Here is a 21,644-nt window from a genome sequence, read left to right as displayed (position 1 = left end):
TCCCAAGCTCAACAAAGAGAACTTTGCAGTATGGTAGAGTCTAATAAAATTGCACCTTGGATCAATAGGTGACTATGCACAAACCTCAATTGGAAAAAAACATGTAAATCTAGTTGGACCTCTCACTATAGATGATTTGAACAAAAGAAAAGAGAAAAATCAGGTGATTTTGGAGATTGCCTCTACACTTAGATATGTGGAATATGATGAGATCAAATATTGTGACACTGCATTCAAGATGTGAAAAACTTTGCCAGATATTTATGGAGGAGATTAGAATGTATAGAAAGAAAAGAGAGAAAGTCTAAGAGGAAAGTTTGATGACATGAAAATGGAGGAAAGTGAAAACGTTGCTGAATATGCTGCAAGAATAAAAGAAATGGTAAGTTCAATAAGAAGTCTAGGTGGTCAATTGGAAGAAGAAACTATCATCAAAAAATACTTAAGAATTATGCTCCCTATCTATGCTATTAGAGTTTCAGCCATTCAAGAGCTAAGGTGTGTACAAGGAAACACACTAACCTTTGAAGGAATAGTAGGAAGACTTACTGCATTTGAATTGTCCAATTTTGATAACTACTAACCTAAGAACCTTGAATCTTCTTTCAAGGCCAAGATGATAATAAAAGACACTGAGGAGGAGACATCAAGCAAGAAGAGAAGAAAGGGAAAACATGCATCCAGTGATAGTAGTGTAGATGAGGAAGATGTGGAATAATTAGAAGCACTACTAGCTAGAAGATTTCATAGAGGCAAAATTAAATTCAAAGGTAAGCTCCCTATCATATGTTTCAATTGTAATGAGGTAGGTCATATTGCTACAAGATGCACATAGAAGAACAACTATAGAGAAGGAAACAAGTACAGGAAAAAGAGAGAAGATGATAGCAAAGACTACAAGAAAAAAAGGCAAGAGATGCTACATTGTTGAAGAAGATTCTAATGAGAATGATAATGAAGTAGTCTATGTGGCCATGAAGGATGAATAGATAAAGATGAAGATGAAGCAACAAAATTGGTTACTTGTGTGAACAAGAATGACAAGTGCATCATAGATAGTGGATGCTAACTGTTATCACTTAGGTTTGCACCCTTGTCCTCATGCATAGGCTTTGGCCACTTAGGTTTGCACCCTTGTCCAAAGCCTATGCATGAAGACAACCTATTGAAACATGGAAACAACCTCCAAGCTATGGGACTTGAACTGTGAGGTTGAGTCTTTGGAGAAGGCTGACTTCCTCTTACTATTAGGATGCATCTAACTACTCTTGGAGAGGAAAAGGGAGAATGAGAGCATGAAAGCAAATCTACCTAATCTAATCTAAAGAAGTGATGCACCAAAATAGAGTGTTCAGACCAATCTCTACCCATATATGCACTATTGAACTAGAATGAAACTAAGGATATACACATTCAGACTTGCTTTAATCAAATAATCACATGCAGATCAGAAAACAAAGATGAATGACACAAGGAAAGACAGATTCACTTATATTATCATTCACAGGCCAAGGAGATATAGTCATGTAGATTAGAGATCTCTACAAAACACCAATAAGAAGCAAAGAATTCTTGCACTTTCATACCAATGGCTGAAGGAGATAAGATAGAAAATCCTATAGTTCAGAGGCAAAGGGGAATTTACACTGAGAATCTGCAGAGCAGTAATAGAGAAAATAGAGAAAGATCAACCTTTGCGAAATTCACAAAAATTGCCTTGATAGTTTAGGCAGAACTGAGATTTCCCTCCAAAACTATCCTGCAACCACTGCCATCAAGTTTTACAAGGAAAAATCATGGGAAAACCTGATCTGGATGCGGATCCAGATGCAATGATTTTTTATCTTGGTTTTAACAAGGCCTTGAGAAGATAGAAATGGCTCCATTAAGCTATTCTAATCAAGTAGATGGATCAACTAGGAGTGGTGGAGTGTTCTTCTTTGTTTCACATTCACTTTTGGTGGTTGGAAATGATCATGAAGATCATATCACACAAGAAAGCCTTGACTTCCCTAGTTCCTATCTCATGAATCAGCAAGTCAACTTGGTCGACCTAACTTTGGCACCAAGATGAGCCACGTGGGCCAACAATCTTTTATCTTTTTGCCACCCTAAAAAGTCTCCTCGAGTTGACCATGTCTTAACTTTACTAACTGTGCCATTTCCTTAAACTCCAACTGTGATGGCTACAACATAACTATCAATCTTGGCAGGGCCCACAAGGACACATGTCATCTAGGTGCCATGTCACTATGTGTATCCTTTGAGCACTTTCCCATAGTGAGAGAGTGACCACCATTGATTTGAACTTATCTGACGATCATGAAGACTTTCCATAATACTGCATTATCTCCTTAGAACCTCTGGGCCCATAAAGCACCTCAACACACCTAGCATCTGACTCAGCCTGAATTGGTACCATCCCTATAAATTTATAACACTTGGCCCCACTGATCCACATGGTGAAAGTGAACTATGTCACTATGGTTGAAATTCTCATAGCTTTCCATAGCGAGATAGTGCCCATTGTTGATTATCGATTGTAAACAAGCCAATGCTTTTTAGTTAAGCAGGCCTAGTGGTAAAATTTTGCCCATCCCAGTCAATGGGATTTATCTCAAGCCATGTTTCTGAGGGTTTGAGATTCCATGTATATAGTTAGCTTAGTTTTTTTTTCCTATTTGTTCCTTTCTTTTCCAAGAAGTGCATGAGCACAAGTTATCTCTCTGTTAGACAGCTAATTTTCAAAATTTTGAAGGTTGCAGAAGGAAGTTTTGGTCTCTGATTCCAGTTGCAGAGATAGGGGTTTTAGGGTTACCCTCTCAAAGGTAGGGTTAGGGTTTTATAGTGCATAGGATCTACATCTTCTTGACTCTATAGCCCAATGGATGCTCCAGGCCACTGGTCATATGCATAGCAGGCTCACATCCCCTGTGAGTTGCCAAAAATGTTGTTTATTTTTGTGCCCCTGCCAAAATTTGAATTCAAATACAAACCCCACCCAACGGTCACCTCTCCAGTTTAATATTATTTTGAACATCCCAAAATATCAAAAAAAAATTAGATGATCAAACCTTATGATTTGTCTCCTCAGGCCCACAAGTTCACAATCGTCAAATCTTCCCTAGATCAACAGTTGGCACTTTGTCACTATGGAAAGATGCATGTTGTTTTGTGATAGCGACATAGCACCATTTTTCCACGTGTCCAGTGGGTCCTCCCTTTCCTCATTTTTCTCTAGCACCAAGTTTTGTTCCATCCATGATGGGCACCATGGCACTATCAAAAAATCTCTGCTCTAGCTGATAGTGACATAGTGCCCAGTCGAAAAATGTTACTACGGTGATGCCAGTTATTAGGTGGGTCCCAGGTACACCTCATTGGATATCAGTGATAAATTTTTTAGACACGTCAATAGTGCTCAATTTTTCATTGGCTGAGTTATTACTGTGTGGAATGTGGGTCTTGCTTCACTTGGTGGGCCACAAACAAGGGTTGTTAGAAAATTGGCACGTGGCTAGTTCTGATTGGTTGATACATTGAAAGGACAGACCCATCTTGCTCGCTGCTAGATTAAGGAACATCTATGGTAGGCATTATCATGCTATGGGAAGTTCCACAATATATAGCCATAGTGACATAATGCCTCGGTGATGCGTGGAACAGTTGACGTCATGGGCCCACTTTCTTAGAAGGTATCAACAAGTGGCTTATCTTCTGTGGCAGCTGTTAGGCAGGTTAGAGTACAAAGGTGGATCTTATTGGCCCATCCAATTGACCAAGTATACAGTCCTATATAGATTTTGATCACCATTAGATCTTCAAGGATCGAGGGCTGGCGCTTCCCTGCATTATCAAGATGTGAGGAGATTAAATATTGTGGGGAAGCGGTTTGGCAACATGTGTCCTAAGTGATGTCATGGTAGATATTCTCAAAGGTTCAAAAAGTACAAGTTATGTTCACCGTCCAATGTAGGCAAATCAAGGGCTGACACTTTCTCGCATTATCAAGATGCGAGGAAATTTAAAAATGCGGGAAAGCAAGTAGCCGCCACATGTTTCTGCTGGACCAATTTCTTTGTGGGTCGCTAGTTGGATGCCAGGTTGTGCTAGGTGGTTTCCAAGTGGATTCATGGATTAAAATTTTTATGAAGGTAAGTGTAGATCTTCCACGATCATTGATCTCATGGAGATCAATGGTAGGGGCTATCTCCCTATGGAAAGCTGTGAGAATTTTAACCATAGTGACATAGCACCCTTTCGCTACATTGATCAGTGGGGTTGAGTGTTATAAAGCTATAGGGATGGTACCAATTTAGGATGAGTCAGATTCCAAGTGTGTTGAGGTGTTTTGTGGGCCCAGAGGTTCTAAGGAGATAGCACAGTATTGTGGCGAGTCTTCACGATTGTCAGATCAGTTCAAATTGATGGTGGGTGCTATCTCGCTATAGAAAAGAGCCCAAAGGATACACATAGTGACATAGTGCCTGGATGACATGTTTCCTTGTGGGCCTAGGCAAGATTGATAGTTAAAGGCTAGTAGTTATGTTGTAGCCGTCGCAGTTGGAGTTTGAGGAAATGGTACAGTTAGTAAAGTTAAGACATGGTTAACTCGAGGAGATTTTGTAGGGTGGTGAAAAGATAAAAGATTGTTGGCCTACGTGGCTCATCCTGGTACCAAAGTTAGGTTGACCAGGTTGACTTGTTGATTCATGAGATAGGAACTAGGGAAGTCAAGGGTTTCTTGTGTGATCTGATCTTCATGATCATTTCCAACCACCAAAAGGGAATGTGAAACAAAGAAGAACACTCCACTGCCCCCAGTTGATCCATCTACCTGGTCAGAATAGCTTAATGGCACCATTTCTATCTTCTCAAGGCCCTGTTCCAACCAAGATTAGAAATCATTACATCTGGATCTGTATCTAGATCAGGTTTTCCCATGATTGTTCCCTACAGGACTTGATGGTGGTGATTGTAGGATAGTTTTGGAGGGAAAATCTCAGTTATGCCTGAACTATAAAGGCAATTTTTGTGAATTTTGCAAAGGTTGATCTTTCTCTGTTTTCTCTATTATTGATTTGCAGATTCTCAGTGTAAATTCCCCTATGCCTTTAAACTATAGGATTTTCTATCTTATCTCCTTTAGCCATTGGTATGAAAGTGCAAGAATTCTTTTCCTCTTATTGGTGTTTTGTAGAGATCTCTGATCTGCATGACTGTATCTCCTTGGCCTATGAATGATAATATAAGTGAATCTTTCTTTCCTTGTGTCATTCATCTTGGTCTTCTGATTTGCATATGATTATTTGATTAAAGCAAGTCTGAATGTGTATGTCCTTAGTTTCATTCTGGTTCAATAGTGCATATATGGGAAGAGATTGGTCTAAACACTCTATTTTGGTGCATCGCCTCTTTGGATTAGATTAGGTAGATTTTTTTTCATGCTCTCCTTCTCCCTTTTGCTCTCTAAGAGTAGTTAGGTGCATCCTAATAGTAAGAGGAAGTCAACCTTCTCTGGAGACTCAACCTCATAGTTCAAGTCCCACAGCTTGGAGGTTGTTTTCATGTTTCACTAGGTTGTCCTCATGCATAGGCTTTGGACAAGGGTGTAAACCAAAGTGACAACACTCACATCACATGACAGGAGACAAAAGTAAGTTCATTACCTTTACTCAATATGATGGAAATAGCGTTAGATTTGGTAATAATGCTCCAAGTCAAATCAAAGGAAAGGGCTCTATTAAATTTATAGAGAAAATTTCATGTAATAATGCATACTATGTTGAAGGATTGAACTACAACTTGTTGATTATATCATAGTTAGGCAATGTAGGTTGCAAAGTTGAATTTGGAAACAAAACTGCTAAGATTTATGACACTGATGGAAATCTGATAGGAAAAGGTGAACAAACTAGGAGTAATCTGTTTTACCTAGATATGGAAGATGCAATATGTCTTGTTGTTAGACTTGATGATGTGTGGTTGTGGCATAAAAAGTTGTTCCATATTAACTTTGATAATCTAATTAGCATTAGCAAAAAGAACAAGGTTAGAGGGTTGCCCAAATTGAAGAAACTTGAAAACACAATATGAAAATAATGTCAACCAAGGAAGATGACTAAGTCTAGCTTCAAAAGCAAAACATACACTTCCAAAGAAGTACTAGAGTTAGTCCATACAGACTTATGTGGTCTAATAGAAGTGCAAAGCTACCTAGGAGATAGATACATAATGGTACTTGTAGATGACTATTCTAGGATGATGACTACTATGTTTTTAAATAAAAAATCTAATGCATTTCAAATGTTTAAGTGGTATTTGGCCAAAGTTGAGAAGAAAATAGGAAAGAACCTGAAATACCTAAGGTTAGACATAGGAGGTGAGTTCACATCAAAAGAGTTTGAAATATTCTACAATGACAAAGGCATCAAAAGGAAAACATTGGCACCAAGAACTCCACCATAGAATGGTATTGCTGAAAGAAGGAATAGTTCAGTGATTGATTGTGCTAGAACCTTGATGATGGAGAAAAGTGTTGCACTAAAGTAGTAAAGAGAAGCTATAAGCACTGCAATCTACACACTGAATAGAGTTCAAGTCAAAAAAGGTACAAATGCAACACCCTTTGAATTGTGGTATCGTCATTCACCTAATGTTAAACATTTCAAAGTATTTGGTTGTAAATGCTATATTTTTAAAGATACTAGAAATGGAAATTTTGATGCAAAAAGTGATGAAGGCATATTCCTTGGATACTCCACTAGACGTAATGCATATAAGTGTTTGAACACTAACATTAACAAGATTGTGAAGAGTGCAAATGTAAATTTTGATGAGCCTGTAGAAGTTCAGATTGATGAAACTAAGCAATCAAAAGATTATAGATCATTTGTATACTTCTATGAAGGAATGACTATTGACGACAATGTTGCAAATCAAGTTGGGAGTCAACAAAAATTTTTAGTATTAGTCGAGTCATAGCCAGTGAATGTCGAGCTACATTTAGAAGTTGAGCTATGGAATGTAGAAAATGCACATTTTGATTATGAAAATAGTACACATGAGAGAAATAATGAAGTGCTAAATGAAAAAGAATAAAGTGACTCTGAAGCTGAGGGATCAAACATGGAAAGAAGGACAGAACTAAGGTTAGCCAAGTATGTGAGAAGACATCACCCTGTAGATCAAATAGTTGGTGACAAGGATGCTAGACCAATGACAAGGAATAGGCTTATGAATGAATCATGTCTATTGAGAAAGGTTGAACCTAAAACAGTGAAAGATGCACTACAAGATGATGATTAGTATAAAGCTATGGAAGAGGAAATAGATCAAATTATGAAGAACAAAACATGGACTCTGGTTCCTAAACCAACTGATAAGAATGTGATTGGTACCAAATGGGTGTTTAGAAACAAACTTGATGAGAATGGTGAGATAACAAGAAACAAAGCCAGACTAGTTTGCAAAGATTATGCACAAGAAGAAGGACTAGATTATGGGGAAACATTTTCCCCTATTGCAAGAATGGAAGGAGTAAGAACACTGCTTGCATATGCTGCATACAAAGGTTTCAAAGTCTACCAAATGGATGTTAAGTCTACTTTTATAAACGGTATACTAGAAGAGGAAGTCTACATAAAACAACCAGAGGGATTCATAGATGACAAGAACATGGTTTGCAAACTACACAAGGAACTTTATGGATTGAACCAAGAGCCTAGAGCATGGTATGAGAGATTGCACAAATATCTTGTGAAGATAGGATTTGAGAGAATAGATGACAACAAAAACTTGTATATCAAAGATGAAAAAGGTAAAGACATTTTGATATCAAAAATCTTTGTTGATGATATAATATTTGGAGGAAAAGATGTACTTTGCAAAGATTTTGCTAATCAAATGAAACATGAATTTAAGATGTCAATGTTTGGAGAAATCAAATTCTTTGTTGGATTACAAGTACATCGATTGAAGCATGGCATATTTGTGATCCAATCCAAATACATCAAGGAGATCCTCAAAACATTTGGGTTAGAAGAGTCAAAACTAGTTAGCACACCAATGGCAATAGGACATAAGCTGTCTAAGAATGATGAGTCAGCCAAAGTAAATTAGACATTGTATAGATCAATAATTGGAAAGCTGAAATATGTTGTACATAGTAGAATAGGCATTGCATTAGCTATTGGAATAGTGGCAAGATTTTTTGAAAATTCAAGAGGAAATCACTTAATGGAAGTAAAGAGAATACTAAGATACCTAAAAGGAACTAATGAATTTGGTTTGTACTACAAGAGGAGTGAAAAAATTGAACTAAAATCCTACACTAATGCAGATTAGGGAGGTAACATTAATGATAGAAAAAGTACCAATGGAGGAGCACTTTTCTTAGGAAAAAGGTTGATTACATGGACTAGCAAAAAGCAAAGTTGTGCCTCACAGTCCACTACCAAAGCTGAATATGTTGTAGCTGCTATAAATTGCACCAATATTGTTGCGAAGTATGAAGGAAGAAGTAACTAAACTTGTGATACTTTATTGTGATAATACAAGTGCTATCAACATATCAAAGAACCCTGTAATGTATGCTAAAACCAAGCACATTGCAATCAAGTATCACTATGTAAGAGAATTGGTAAAAGACAAATAAGTGAAGATGAAATATGTTAGCTCAAAGGAATAGATCACTGGCATCTTCACAAAAGCACTACCTAAAGATGCTTTTGAGTATCTTAGAGGTAAGTTAGGGGTGATACCCCAGCCAAGGCCACTTGAAGAAAAACAAGAATGCCCTACATCAAATGAGCTAAATGTTGAAGATTTTATACATTGATGCAAAGGATGGTTACTTTAGGATTCATACCTAAAGTAGTAGATGCGTTGAAGTTCCAAATTAGTCATGTTGGAGTTTGAAAACGTTACCCATTTCCAATTACCCTAATGAGAACAAGATGCATCTAGGGGCAGCTAACTCCCATTATCAACACATCCATTCAGACACCAGGCCAACTATAGGGCATGACCCTTCTTCTACTTCAGGCTCTGCAAAACCTAGGCAGGTAGACCTATAGATTCTTTAAATGGTACCAGTTGTCAAAGCATACACTGAATCTAATATGAAGCAGATAAAACCCTTATTTCTTCTATACTCAACCAGGAATCATAAGCATGACCTAGCTAAGAACATAACTCATGAAACTGGCAAGCTAAGTGTGGGTTAACATTGAGTAGATTTCAACATAAAAGGGAAAATTGATTTAATATGTTGATAACAGCAAGACCCAAGTATGAACAACAGAACTTAATGATCCTATCTCTGACCAGTGCCTTATCTATTGGGCAATTAAATGAATCATAACCATACATCTCTTGGAAACCTCAAACGTATCTCTACATTAAGATCCCTGATCTATCTTTCACCTTGTGAATAGATATCTGCTATAGAATGAATCTCATACTCAGAAAATCCTATCATGAAATCTGCAAACCCTGTGACAAATATCAAGCAATTACATGGTTCTTTGTTCCATAAGCAAGGCATTTTAACAACATACATTTCAAAATGTAATGCAACCTAATTCATGCTCTTTGATCACAAATTAGAAGAAATAACAGAGCCATAATCAGGAGACAAGATTCAAACTGAACTTCAAACTTTTGCTGCCCTTTATTTGTTTTCCTTGAAATCAAATACATGAAATGTACAGAAAATAACTCATAGATCACCTAACAGAAAAGAACTATCTGCAAAACTTAAAATGCTGTTCAATACAAGAAGAAATGCTGAAGAATGGTTTCTCAGTGCAAAAACTGGAACCCTTACAAAGTGGAAGAAAAAGATAGATATAGCAAGAAGGAATTCCTGGATCTGTTTTGAAGACGACAAGTGTCCACTTGAAATTCAATCCTGTGCAATTGAAAAACTTCTTTCTTCCTTCATCCCTTCTGATCTGATTTTGTTTCATCATTAATCTGTAACAAACTTGCAAAATATCCTTGCCTAATGATGAAAACCCTTTACTTGCCAAAAAATTTGATTGCCCCATGAAAAAGCCAGTGAAAATGAGTTTTTACTGAGTAAATCAGAACAAATTTGACCCTAACTGCATTTCCATTACCTTCTACTAATATCCAGGTCATTATCTTGACAAAAAACAAATCTAAACTTCCTGGTATGAATATGGTGGCACTTTAGGTACCTGATAGAAAACCTCGTGTAGCTCAAACTGACTAATGCATGTGCAGAAATTGACTCCATAATTGGAAAGTTCGTCTTCTCCCGATTTCGGCGATATATAACACTTCATATTTTGGTTACCGGAAGCGCCTGAAATTGCCATTTGAAAAATGTCCCCTCTGGCTATAAAAAGCTTAGGTCTGCAACTCAAGATTTTAAAAAAAATCAAAATTTTAAAATCTCTAATGTTCAGACTTTGTAAAAATGACCTCTTGAATTAAAAAAAAATTCTGAACGTGCACACCCAATAGAAAATAATTAAAAAATTATTTTTTAATTTCTTTGAAATTTTCCCTTATCCTCTGAATCCGGGGTCAAACTTCTATTGACCAAGTGCCATGTGGCACACTCTGATTGGTTTGGGCCTGCACAATGGATGCCACATGTCATTTTCTCGCTAACTCGCTATGCTAAATCTCGTGCATCTTTCACTTGGCGAGTTAGCGAGGATCGATGGATGCGCCACGTGTCGCAATTCCTTCTCATCTAGAGCATCTCATCGTTCGCCGGATTCCTAAAATTTTCCGGCGACTCGCTAAGTCGCTAGCCAAAATTTCTTAGATTTTCCGGCTAGCGACATAGCGACTAGTTGGATTATTGACTTATCTGGCACCTATCCCTGCTGACATCATCAGATTTGTTATGCGTGTCTGTTTAAAATAGACAGTTGATTTCCACCGGCTGACATCATTCTCATTTAACCTGCGTCAGGGTTGGACCCACCATACCACTTGGCCTTCACAAAAGGCTGTCCTCTTTAAGACATTATGAATTACGCTTAGATTTGTATTTAAAGGTATAAAACACTTCTCCCACGACCCATGTGGGATAAACATGCCTTCTCTGTACAATGCATGATCTTCTACTGTGAGTTCCATTCCTTTAATTTGATGCTCCACTATTGCATGATCCTTCTCGCTGGCTGGCTGTTCCTTTTTATTACTGGTGCTACATTTTATATTGCAAGCATCGTGTGACACGTTTTTGGCCTTTTGCAGTGTATGAAAGACCTTTTATTTCAATGGCACTGTGTTTACTTCCAGCGTATGGACTGGTCTTTCGCAGGGGTGTTCTCTTTCATTTGTGTAGATGTGCTTACTTGCCAGTGGCTCCTCCTTTTCTCTTTCACTTCTTTAGTGTGATTTGACTGAGTTTTTCTTTAGACATCCCCTACAATTTCTTGCGTGAGTGATCCTCTTTTAGCTGCCTGGGTACCTTTTTATGGTTGCTTTAGCTTTATGAGGCTCCCCTGCATCCCTTCTTCTTTTCTTGGATGCTACTTTCTTGCCACAGGCTGCGGATGTCTTGGTGTGGGGTGAAGATTCCACTTTCCCTCCTGTGAGTTGTATTTTCTTTAGCGTCCTTTGCCTTGTGTGTAGACTTTTCCCTTTTTTAATGCATGGACTCCTTTTATAATTGTTGTTGGTGTCTTTTTTGTCAATGCGTGAGACTCTTGCTGGATTGGCTGTGGCTAAACTATGCTAACTGGTACGTGGATTTCTCTTTGATGGCATCTTTCTACTGTGGATATGGACCCTCTGCTCATAATGTGTGAGTTGCAACTATTCTTGTTTTTAACATGGGGTGTCTTTCTATTTTAACATCTCCTTGTTGTATGCGTTGGGAAATTAATTATAATCAGCTGAGCATTTTTCCACATATGTAGGCTAATGTTCATCCACATGTCACAAGAGTAGATCTCAGGCTTTTTCAAGTAGCTCGCTCTACAAAGACTTGACAAATCCACCAGCTCAAAGCATTCTTCAATATACAAAACTTGTCAAGTTTATATGATCTGGAACCCATGACAATCTCTTGAAATTTGAGCATTCCTTAATTTGAAACCTTTTAAGATAGCTTAGACCCACAAAACATAGCTCCTGAAGCTCATCTATTTCACTAGGAGCTTTGTAACATTGCACATTTCTGAGATGTTTTATTTTTATTAATTACAACTCTTAATTGAAACTCTTTCCAGGGAACTAAAATGGACAAAAGATAACTTCTGAAGTTCGTTCTTCTTTTGAAGGATTTCATCAACTAATTTTCCACTTTTAAAATCAAGAGCATTAGAACTTATTCAAACACATCCAATCTTATTAGTCTGATTAATTTAGTCAGGCCCCAAGTGGGTCCGGCTAAAAAAAAAAATTCGTTTCCAGATGAATGAACCTTCAGACTGCTCTATCAGTTATCTCAAATTAATTAGAACCAAGATTGACCATTAAATCAACATTTAAAACCTTAATTCACCTTGTCTTGTAACTTGTCAGTTTTCAGTCAGGAGGCTGTTTGATTGGCCCTTAAAACTGATCCAAACCTCTGACCGGGTCCTGAAAACTGGCATACTGATTCTTTGTTCTGCATACTTCTAGCCTGTCAGATCTCGTCTCATGTTGAATCTTCAGTCAAAAGATATTGATTGTCAAAGCTACCCCTCTAGAATTACCTGCATGAAAACATGTCGGAAAACAACAAACTGGGTTCTGATTTGGCTTGGAAAACTGGATAAATGAGCACATGGGGAGATGAAAACTGGGGCGTTAAAACTCTATCATGAGGTGAGTATTACTATGCAATTTTGGCTCATGACGAATAACTGGGCGTAAATGGTGGACGTTCAAAGTAGGCTACTCAGAATTTTGCAACTGGACATGCTGACAGAAAACAATTTTTGTGAATGGAACTGATCTGGAAAAGTGTGCAAATGGGTTCGCCAAGATTTGAAAACTGGCACACTTGTATTTTTAGTGGACAATACAGGGGAACAAACCATTTGACTTGACCAATCACAGGTTAGGAATTATGAAGCCACGAATAGGGCCGCTAAACAATCTGCAAATGCTGACACCATTCAAAAGATACAAGTTGCAGTTGGAATCGCGTTCGAAAACCTATCAAACAGATTCGTCAAGACTTAAAAATTGAAACATAGAAAGTCTTTGACATTTACAATGCGACGCAAAAGGAATTTTAGCAATTTGATCAATTGGGTCAAAGTTATAGCACATCAAACAGGGCTTCCCAGAAATGTGCGCAAAGTGCAAAAGCATGAAAACAATAACTGACCAACTTTGGGGGTGCAAAACCTAGTCAAACAAATTTGAAATGACTTGAAAATTGAAACATAGGTTCATTGTTATACATACTAAACATCCCCAAAGTGGCTAGTCATGAAACAGTCTTAGGTAAAAAATATTCAAATGCAATCTGAGCCTCTGATCGCTATTTGACACTTGGGCAGAATTGCAAATTTTGACACTAGCTGAAAATGGGACTTCACAGAATGATTTAGGATGGCAAAATAACATTGTGGATCATATGTATATGTCAAATGAAAGGTGTTAAGCCACTCAAACACCATCTAGGCCTCAAGCTACCAACTGACCACATGCATAAAAGGCACTTTAGGACATGATTTTCCAAAATTTTCAAAATGTGACTAAAAATGAAGCATGCAATTTTCAGTCCCAACAAGTCAAAAGCAAGGTGATAAAGGGAGAAATAGAATGAACTTTCAAAAACTACACTAGCATATTAAGATGCTAATGTGTCTTTGGCATTTTTGTCAAAGAGGGAGAAGTTGTCAGAAACTAATCAACAACATGTGATCAAATGAAGATAGAGAGAGAAGTTGACAGAAATAATCATAGGTTGATCAGAATAGTAGAAGATGAGCAATACAAAGGGAGAAAAACAAAAGAACAAGGATACAACAGCAAAAAGAGAGAAGTAGAAATGAAGCAATCAAAATAGTAGAGGGATATGTGAAGTCACAATTTAATTTTTGTCATTTGACTTACTATTCTAACCTAGTTAGCTTGTGGTTGAATAGTTTAGTCTTATGGTTGATTAGTTTGGTTTGCCATCAATGCCAAAGAGGGAGAATGTCGAAAAGCTCATTATTAAAGATCAAAGAGGGAGAATGTTGCAAAGTAGGAAGATTGTTGTTAAAAGAATGTTTTCAATCATTATTTTGTCATTGATTTCAAACCTACTATTTGTAGGAATGACATTTTCTTATAAGATCCAAGTACTATCACTTAGTTGATTGATGAAGAGGATTTGATCAACAAGATGTAACAAGACTACCTAAGGGAAAGGTTGAGTTATGATGTTGTAATGAAGTGCAAGGATCAATTAAGACAATGGTTAAATGATGTATTGATAACATACCCAAAGATATAGAGGCTAGTCATGCTTAGAAACATTAAAGGAACAAGTTGTAAAAAAGTTGACTGCAAAGCTTAAACTAAGATCATTAGTGGGTGCTAAGCAAGTTAATTGAAGCTAAGAAAATTCTCAGTTGGAGCCGAGTAATAGGAAATTCTAGTGTGTGCCAAGTGATCTTCAGGTGCCGAGTATCAAAAAAAATACAGTTGATGTTGAGTAACATAATATGTGCTGAGCACCAGTATTTCAATAGTGCCAAGCTGCTACATTATTTTAAATAATGAAGATTTGCCAAATTTGAGCCAAAAAAGTGGTTACCTTGAATTTTGTGAACAAGTCGAAAGATAAGAATGAAAAGCTGGTGGCATAGAATTCTCTGTAAACCATTTTTAGGTGAATTGAAAAGGATTATTCAAGAATTTTCTAGAGGAAACAAAATATGGGTTAGATACAATGAATCCTACCTAATCCAAACAAATTGGAATCAAAAGGAAGGAAGAATCGAGTGGGAAAAGAAGTCAAAGACTTATATTTAAGGAGTCATAGACCAAGAAGAAAATGTTGCTGATGTTGCTACTACCAAAGAATCAAATTACAAAGTAGTTAGAAGGGTGTCAAGGACAAGGAATCTAGGAGAAGTAGGAGCACAGAGGCTCTGCTTCTATAAGTGGTTAAGCAGAGATAATTGCACTGGTACATTGAGCATGGAGACTCAAGGAGACTAAGATTGAAAGGAGGCCAAGCTGTTAAAGTTGCGAAAATTGAAGGCTAGGCAATGGTATGAGCTAAGAAGTGATCTGAGATCTGCAAGTTGAGTTGTATGCTATAGTTAGGTCAAAGATTTTCTAATACTTTCTAGCAATTGTAGTAGATATGAAAATCCTATGGACTTAGGTTGGTTTAATAACCATTTGTAAATCCTTAAATAGGATGGCATTCCAAGTGAATGTTCTAAAGTCCTCTAATTAGGCCCACTTCTAACAGAGTGGTTAAATCCTTTAACAAGGTCACATTTAATAGTGTGTTGTAAAGCCTTTAATATGGCAAGCCTTTCATAAGGCATCACTTCAAAAGAGTGAGAATTGAGTAGCATGTTGTTGGTGGTTTTTCCCAAATTGGGTTTCCACGTAAATCACTATGTTATGTGTTGATTTCTTATGTGTTACGCTTGCATGTTGATTTATAGTAACTTGCTAGTTAGAAAAGTTAAAGCTTGGATAAATGAATGAATGAATGGGCTCACTATACTTAGTGAAAAGTTTGAATAGGACATTTGGACCTTGAATAACTGATTCACCCCCCCAGTCAGTTACTTTAAAGCATTTCTAACATCTCTTTCATAATCCTTCATGTCCAATTACATTTGATAAATGGTTGAAAGAAGAGGAATTGACATATTTGTAGAAAGAACCCAAAAGATGGCACAATTGGTTAAATCTAAACCTATCACATTAAAAGGTGGAAAAGCATCTCTTCATATTGCTTCATGCTAGGTGGACAAGGTATGAGGTGTTTGACATGGATACGAGAGTGGAACCTATAAATGAAGAGGAACCCCATATGCAGTTAGAAGGGATTGAGTCACGAGAGGGAAGAGACTCAGCATCCATGATTCTCAGTTGTCATGGATAAGTAATCTGAATATAGTAATGAAGAGTTTGAGACAAAAAGGGAAACATTAAGGTTGTCAAGTGCTAGTATTGGGTAATGTGAATGATATTAAAGATTATTCCTAAAATGGCCTTGTTCATGGTTATAAACTATGGATTGGTGAAATTTTATATTTTAATTGGTATTGATATATTTGGTGTAAAGAAGGAGCTCATGTAATAAGATGTAAGAGTCAATAAAAGAAGTCTTATTTAGTATGAGGAAAAGATAGTCAATGTAAGTTGTAATGGAAGAAATCATAATGTAATGATCTATGTCTTGGGTCAAATTTATAGATATTGAATGGTGGGTCTTATGCAATGATGACTATGGAGTGTACGTTAAGATTAGAATCATTATTATTATCTATAGAGGAATGTGGAAATGTTGAGAGTCTCTAATATATGTTCCTAAAGATTGATAGAAGATTATGTAGATTTTTGGATTGGCTCTAATTTCCTTGCATCACTATTTGTCCATCAGTCTGTAGATGATGTGATGAACTGATTTTAACTTTGTCTTTAATTTTTTCCACAATGTGTGCTAGAAATACCCAAAAAATTTGGTATCTTGATATGAAACTATACTCTTTAGAAGACCATGTAGTCTCACCACTTCTCTAAAAAATAACTCATCCACATGAACAATGTCACTAGTCTTCTTGCAAGCAATAAAATGTGTCATCTTTGAAAACCTATCAACTAACACAAAAATATAATCATGATCATGCTACATCCTTAGTAATCCAAGAAAACAATCCATGTTGACATCCTCCCATGACTTCTCTAGTACAAATAATGACTAATAAAACCATGTATTTTTCTTCACTCCTTTCACTAACATAATCTGCAACTCTATACAAACTTCTTCACATCTTGCTACAACTATGGCTAGTAATAATTCTTAGCAACCAAAGCAATGGTTTTATCTCTACCAAAATGTCCACTCAATCCTTCGCTATGCTTTTCCTTGATGAGATTCTCTTTCATTGAAATTCTAGGAATGCACAACTGACTTCCTTTGAACAACATACTATCTTGGATCATGAAATCCACCCACTTTGTCCTATCAAGTGTAACAGTTTTTGCAATAGCTTTCCACACTTCACCAAAATCAATATCCTTTGGATACAAAGCACCGAGTTCCTTGAACCCAACCACCTCTATCTGCATTTTTGTTAGAAAAAGTTGTCTTCTACTAAGAGCATCTACAACTTTTTTTGACTTCCCACTCTCATGTTTCAAAAAAAATGTATAACTCTGCAAAATCTCAACCCACTTCAAATGCCTTTGTTTAATTTTCCTTGTCTATTCAAATATTGCAAAACTTGATGATCAATATACAAAACAAACTCTAGGAAGAAGATAGTGTCTCCACTTCTTCAATGCTTGAACTATAGCATAAAATTCCTAATCATAAAGATAATATTTTATTTTTGCACGATTCAACTTCTCACTAAAATAAGAAAAGGGTCTACCTTCTTAGCTCAATATAGCTCCTATTATAGTACCACTAGCATTACAGTCTACTTGAAACACCTTGTTAAAATTAGGAAGTGCTAAAACAAGTTGCTTAGTAACTTTCTATTTCAATAGATTAGAACTCTCACCTACTCCTACAGTCCACTTAAATTCTTTCCTATCCTTTCTCATTATTTAAGTCAATGGTTCACAAATACTACTAAAACCTCTTATGAACTTTTTGCAAAATCTAGCTAGTCCATGAAAAGATCTTACCTCTGTCACACTTCTTGGAGTAGACCATTCAAAAAAAGCCTTTAGTTTCTCTAGGTTCATTTTCAGACCTTGTGTTGAGACTACAAATTCCAGGTACATCAACTCCATCTTTACAAAATTGCACCTCTTCAAGTTTATTAGTAACTTTTCTTCCCTCAAAATTATCAAAAACCTTGCAAATGTGAATCAAATTCTCCTCCAATGTCTTACTAAAGATAAAAATATCATCTTGTTAAAAATTGACAAACTTACCCAAAAACACCTTCAATACCTCATTCATGATCTGCATGAAAATTCTTGGTGCATTGGTTAGCCCAAAAGGCTTACCCAACGACCCATATAGTCCTTTCCTTGTCTTGAAAGTAGTCTTCCACTCATCATCTTCTCTAATATGAATCTGATGATACCCACTCTTTCTATCTATCTTTGTGAAATACTTAGCTCCACTCAAATAGTCCATAATATCATTCATCCTTAGCAATATAAATTTGTACTTGACTGAGATCTTGTTGATAATGTTAGAATTTGTGCACATCCTATATTATCCATTCTTCTTTGTTGCTAATATAGCTAGTATAGGACATAGACTTAGACTCTCTCAAATCAATCCCTTCTGCAAGAACTCATGAACTTGTTTGTTCAACTCTTCACTTTCTATTGGTGTCACTTTATGTGTTGTCTTGCTTGGAAAACTAGCTTTTGGAACCAAATCCATTTGGTGATTGATCTTCCTCATTGGGGCAATCCATCAAGTACATTATTTGATACATTATCAGAAAACTCTCCCAAAATATCTACAACTTCTGCAGGTACCTCCTCTACTTCTTCTTTGCTATCTTTTAAAATTATAGCAAAATACATATGCTCATGCTTCATACCTTTGAGAAACTATTTTTCATCCTTGGTTAGAGTGTAGGTATTTTTTCACCCATCATGTACAACATGCCTATCAAACTACCATGACTTACCCAAAAATATAGACATATGTCCATAGGTATGATATCGCAAAGTACCTCATCCTAGTAGCCTCCAATCTTTAACTTCACTCAACACTACTCATTGACCATGACCTTGTGGTCATCTTGCACCCAAGCAATACGATATGGATGTAGTTGTTTCTATCTCTTTATCTTCAACTTTGTGACCATCATTTTTGACACCAGATTGTCAGTAATTCCACCATCAATGATCATGTTGCAACACTTTTCTTTACATTTGCACCTTGTGTGAAACAAGCTCCTTCTTTGATTAGGTTCATTCTCACCACTCAATAGGACTCTTATGTTAACTAGGAATTCTCCTCTTTTGGCATCTTCAAAATGTGATGATTTGGCATCTTCATCAACATGTGCAACTCTAGTTTAGCCTTCTATTTTTTGATCTATCCTTCCTTGGTGCTGGGAGCATTCAAATGCTTTACACCCTTTATCTCTATAGAGAAAACATCTCCCATGAAAGCCTCCTCTTCCAAATCCTTATCATTTTCCTCTTTCTCTCTAATCTCTATTGTTATTATTATAGAAATGATTGGAATTAGTTCCCCTCTAGTTCTGACTATCACTTCCAGCCTCATCCATGTTCTTCTGATCATCATTATAGCCCCCATAAGATTGTCCACCAGATCTTGCACTGTGACCTCTTCCATTATTCTTGTTGTCAAACTTCTTGCTTGATTTCTCCTCAAATATTGGGGAAAAATAGTATTCCTTATCAATATTGTGCATTCAAAATAGACTTAGCTCATTTTGAATACTTGGCCTTAACCCATTAAGATAACAAGCCACTTTCTCCTTATCAGCTTCTACATGGCTAGTTCTAATGAGAACTCGATAGAACTCTTTGATATACTCTTGAACATATTTTCTCTTCAATAGATAAAGCTCATAATCCATGGGATTGAATTTTCACTTTAGTTTAGCTATCATCTGATCTTATCTAGTGATTTTGTCCTTTTCCTTTCTATTTCTCTCTAACTAAAACTCCTGTTGCCAGATCCTAGCATGTCCCTTCAATTTTGCCTTTATAAAATTGACTCTATCAAGATCCTCAATATCTTCATACTCAATGTACTGCTTCAATTCATTGATCCCATTGATCAGCTCCTCCAGGTTAAGATTTCCCAAAAATGTGGGAACTTCAAACTAAGGCCTTTTTCCAATCTTGGAGGTGGCCCTAAAAAGCCTCTCTTCCTCTAGGTTTAGAACTACCTCTAATTCAACATTTTCTTATACTTTTTCCTCATCCTCAATTTCATCTCTTACAAGAATATTTATTCATCTATGCATTTGTTCTTCCAATTCTTGCATTTATCTTTGGAGGACTCTAAAACCCCAAGTGTAACACCTTTAGCTCTTCCACTAAGCTCTCTTGATGATGGAATTTTCACACTTTTATTGAAACCCTAGTGCAAACTACCTCATAATTAGCAATTTTTCTACATGCTCATCCCAAACCATAGTCCTAGTGTGAACTACTTCACATTCGATGATATTTCTACACACTCAAGAATTCTAGCTCTTATAGTAATTGATGAAGGGTGCTCCCCTTAATACCATAAACTCATAACAGAAACAAAGAAACAACAGAAAATTCCAAAACAAAATATGGACTTCTTATTATTTGTGGTGCCTTCGTTACAGTAATCTGCAAGACAAGCTATGAGCTATCACTTAGGGTTATTCTAGAAAATGTTCAAACCTTTCTTAAATAGGAAATTTTATACTACCTAGGAAGGTTTTAGAAATTCAAACTTAATACCTAGGGATGATAGACCTTAAAAATACATATAGAGTCAGCCAAATACATTTTTGACATATATTTTAGAAGTTTTAGGTAGCCCAACTTTGGAAGGCCATAACTCTCAAATTGTTGCTTTGATTGGCTTTTATAACCACTTTTTAGAAATGCCAACTACTTATGTATAGGCTCAAAATTGCATAATGCACTTTTGTCAATTTTTTGAACCTCATACGAGCACTCTAAGGCCTCCAATAGTGAGCCTGAAGAATTTTCTCCTAAATTTTCCACCAAAAATCTGTAATAACTTCTTTGATCCTTAAGTTGGAGCAATGATATTTTTATGGTAGGCTAATAACTCTAAATTGAACCTTCATGTAGAAAATGAGAACATTTCAAGCTTTTATGAAAAACTTACTAAAAATAGAAAGTTCCTAGAAATAGAAACCCCCCTATCTACAAGTCCTTATTAAAATAGGAAAGACTGAAAATTTAAATATTTTTGGGAGATGCAAGATTGCTCTTACACCCAGTATGCTTGAACATCACATCAAGAAAAAAAAGTGCTTTCAAGATTCATAATGGCTTTGTTATTTCTAGCTAGAAGTTGTTGTTGTAGACCAAGTCAATTCATTTAGTGGTTGTTTTAGAGGAAATCCATTGGTCATGCATTCCTATGTTTTTGTGTATTTGAATGTGGTTTACTTCTACATTAAATGTTGTTTTTTCTCTTTTAACAAAAATTTTATATAATCATGAATGGGAGGATCTTAGTTCTTGGTAGTTTATTTTTCTAGTTTATGTAAATAAGATGGAGTTTGTGATTCCACATGAGAAATGTTTAGGAAATATACTTTGTAATGTAGTAAGTAGTAAATACAACTTTTTTTATCTTCATCTTGTACTTATGTTTTCATGAATCACCCTTTTGTCAAGTTTTCAAACCTCATTTGGGAAATCTAAGGCCTCCAATAGTGAGTATCAAGATTTTTCTCCTAAGTTTTCCACCAAGAATCCTTAATAAATTCTTCAATACTTAAGCTAGAGCAATGAGATTTTTATGGGAAGCTAATAACTAAAAATAGAAATTTCCTAGAAATAACAAC

General features: G+C 36.3%; 1 pseudogene; it reads left to right on the top strand.

Annotated features, from left to right (window-relative positions):
* The first annotated feature begins 331 nt into the window (after positions 1-331).
* Positions 332-21,644, top strand: part of LOC149533531 (uncharacterized protein At5g03900, chloroplastic-like) — a 68,202-nt pseudogene continuing 46,889 nt past the window's right edge.

This window comes from Cupressus sempervirens, chromosome 10 (genome assembly GCF_028749045.1).
Source record: "Cupressus sempervirens isolate cs-2001-9-10 chromosome 10, ASM2874904v1, whole genome shotgun sequence".
Classification (NCBI taxonomy): Eukaryota; Viridiplantae; Streptophyta; class Pinopsida; order Cupressales; family Cupressaceae; genus Cupressus; species Cupressus sempervirens.
The sequence above is the reverse complement of the archived record's forward strand: the minus strand, read 5'-3'. Positions and strand labels throughout refer to the sequence as shown.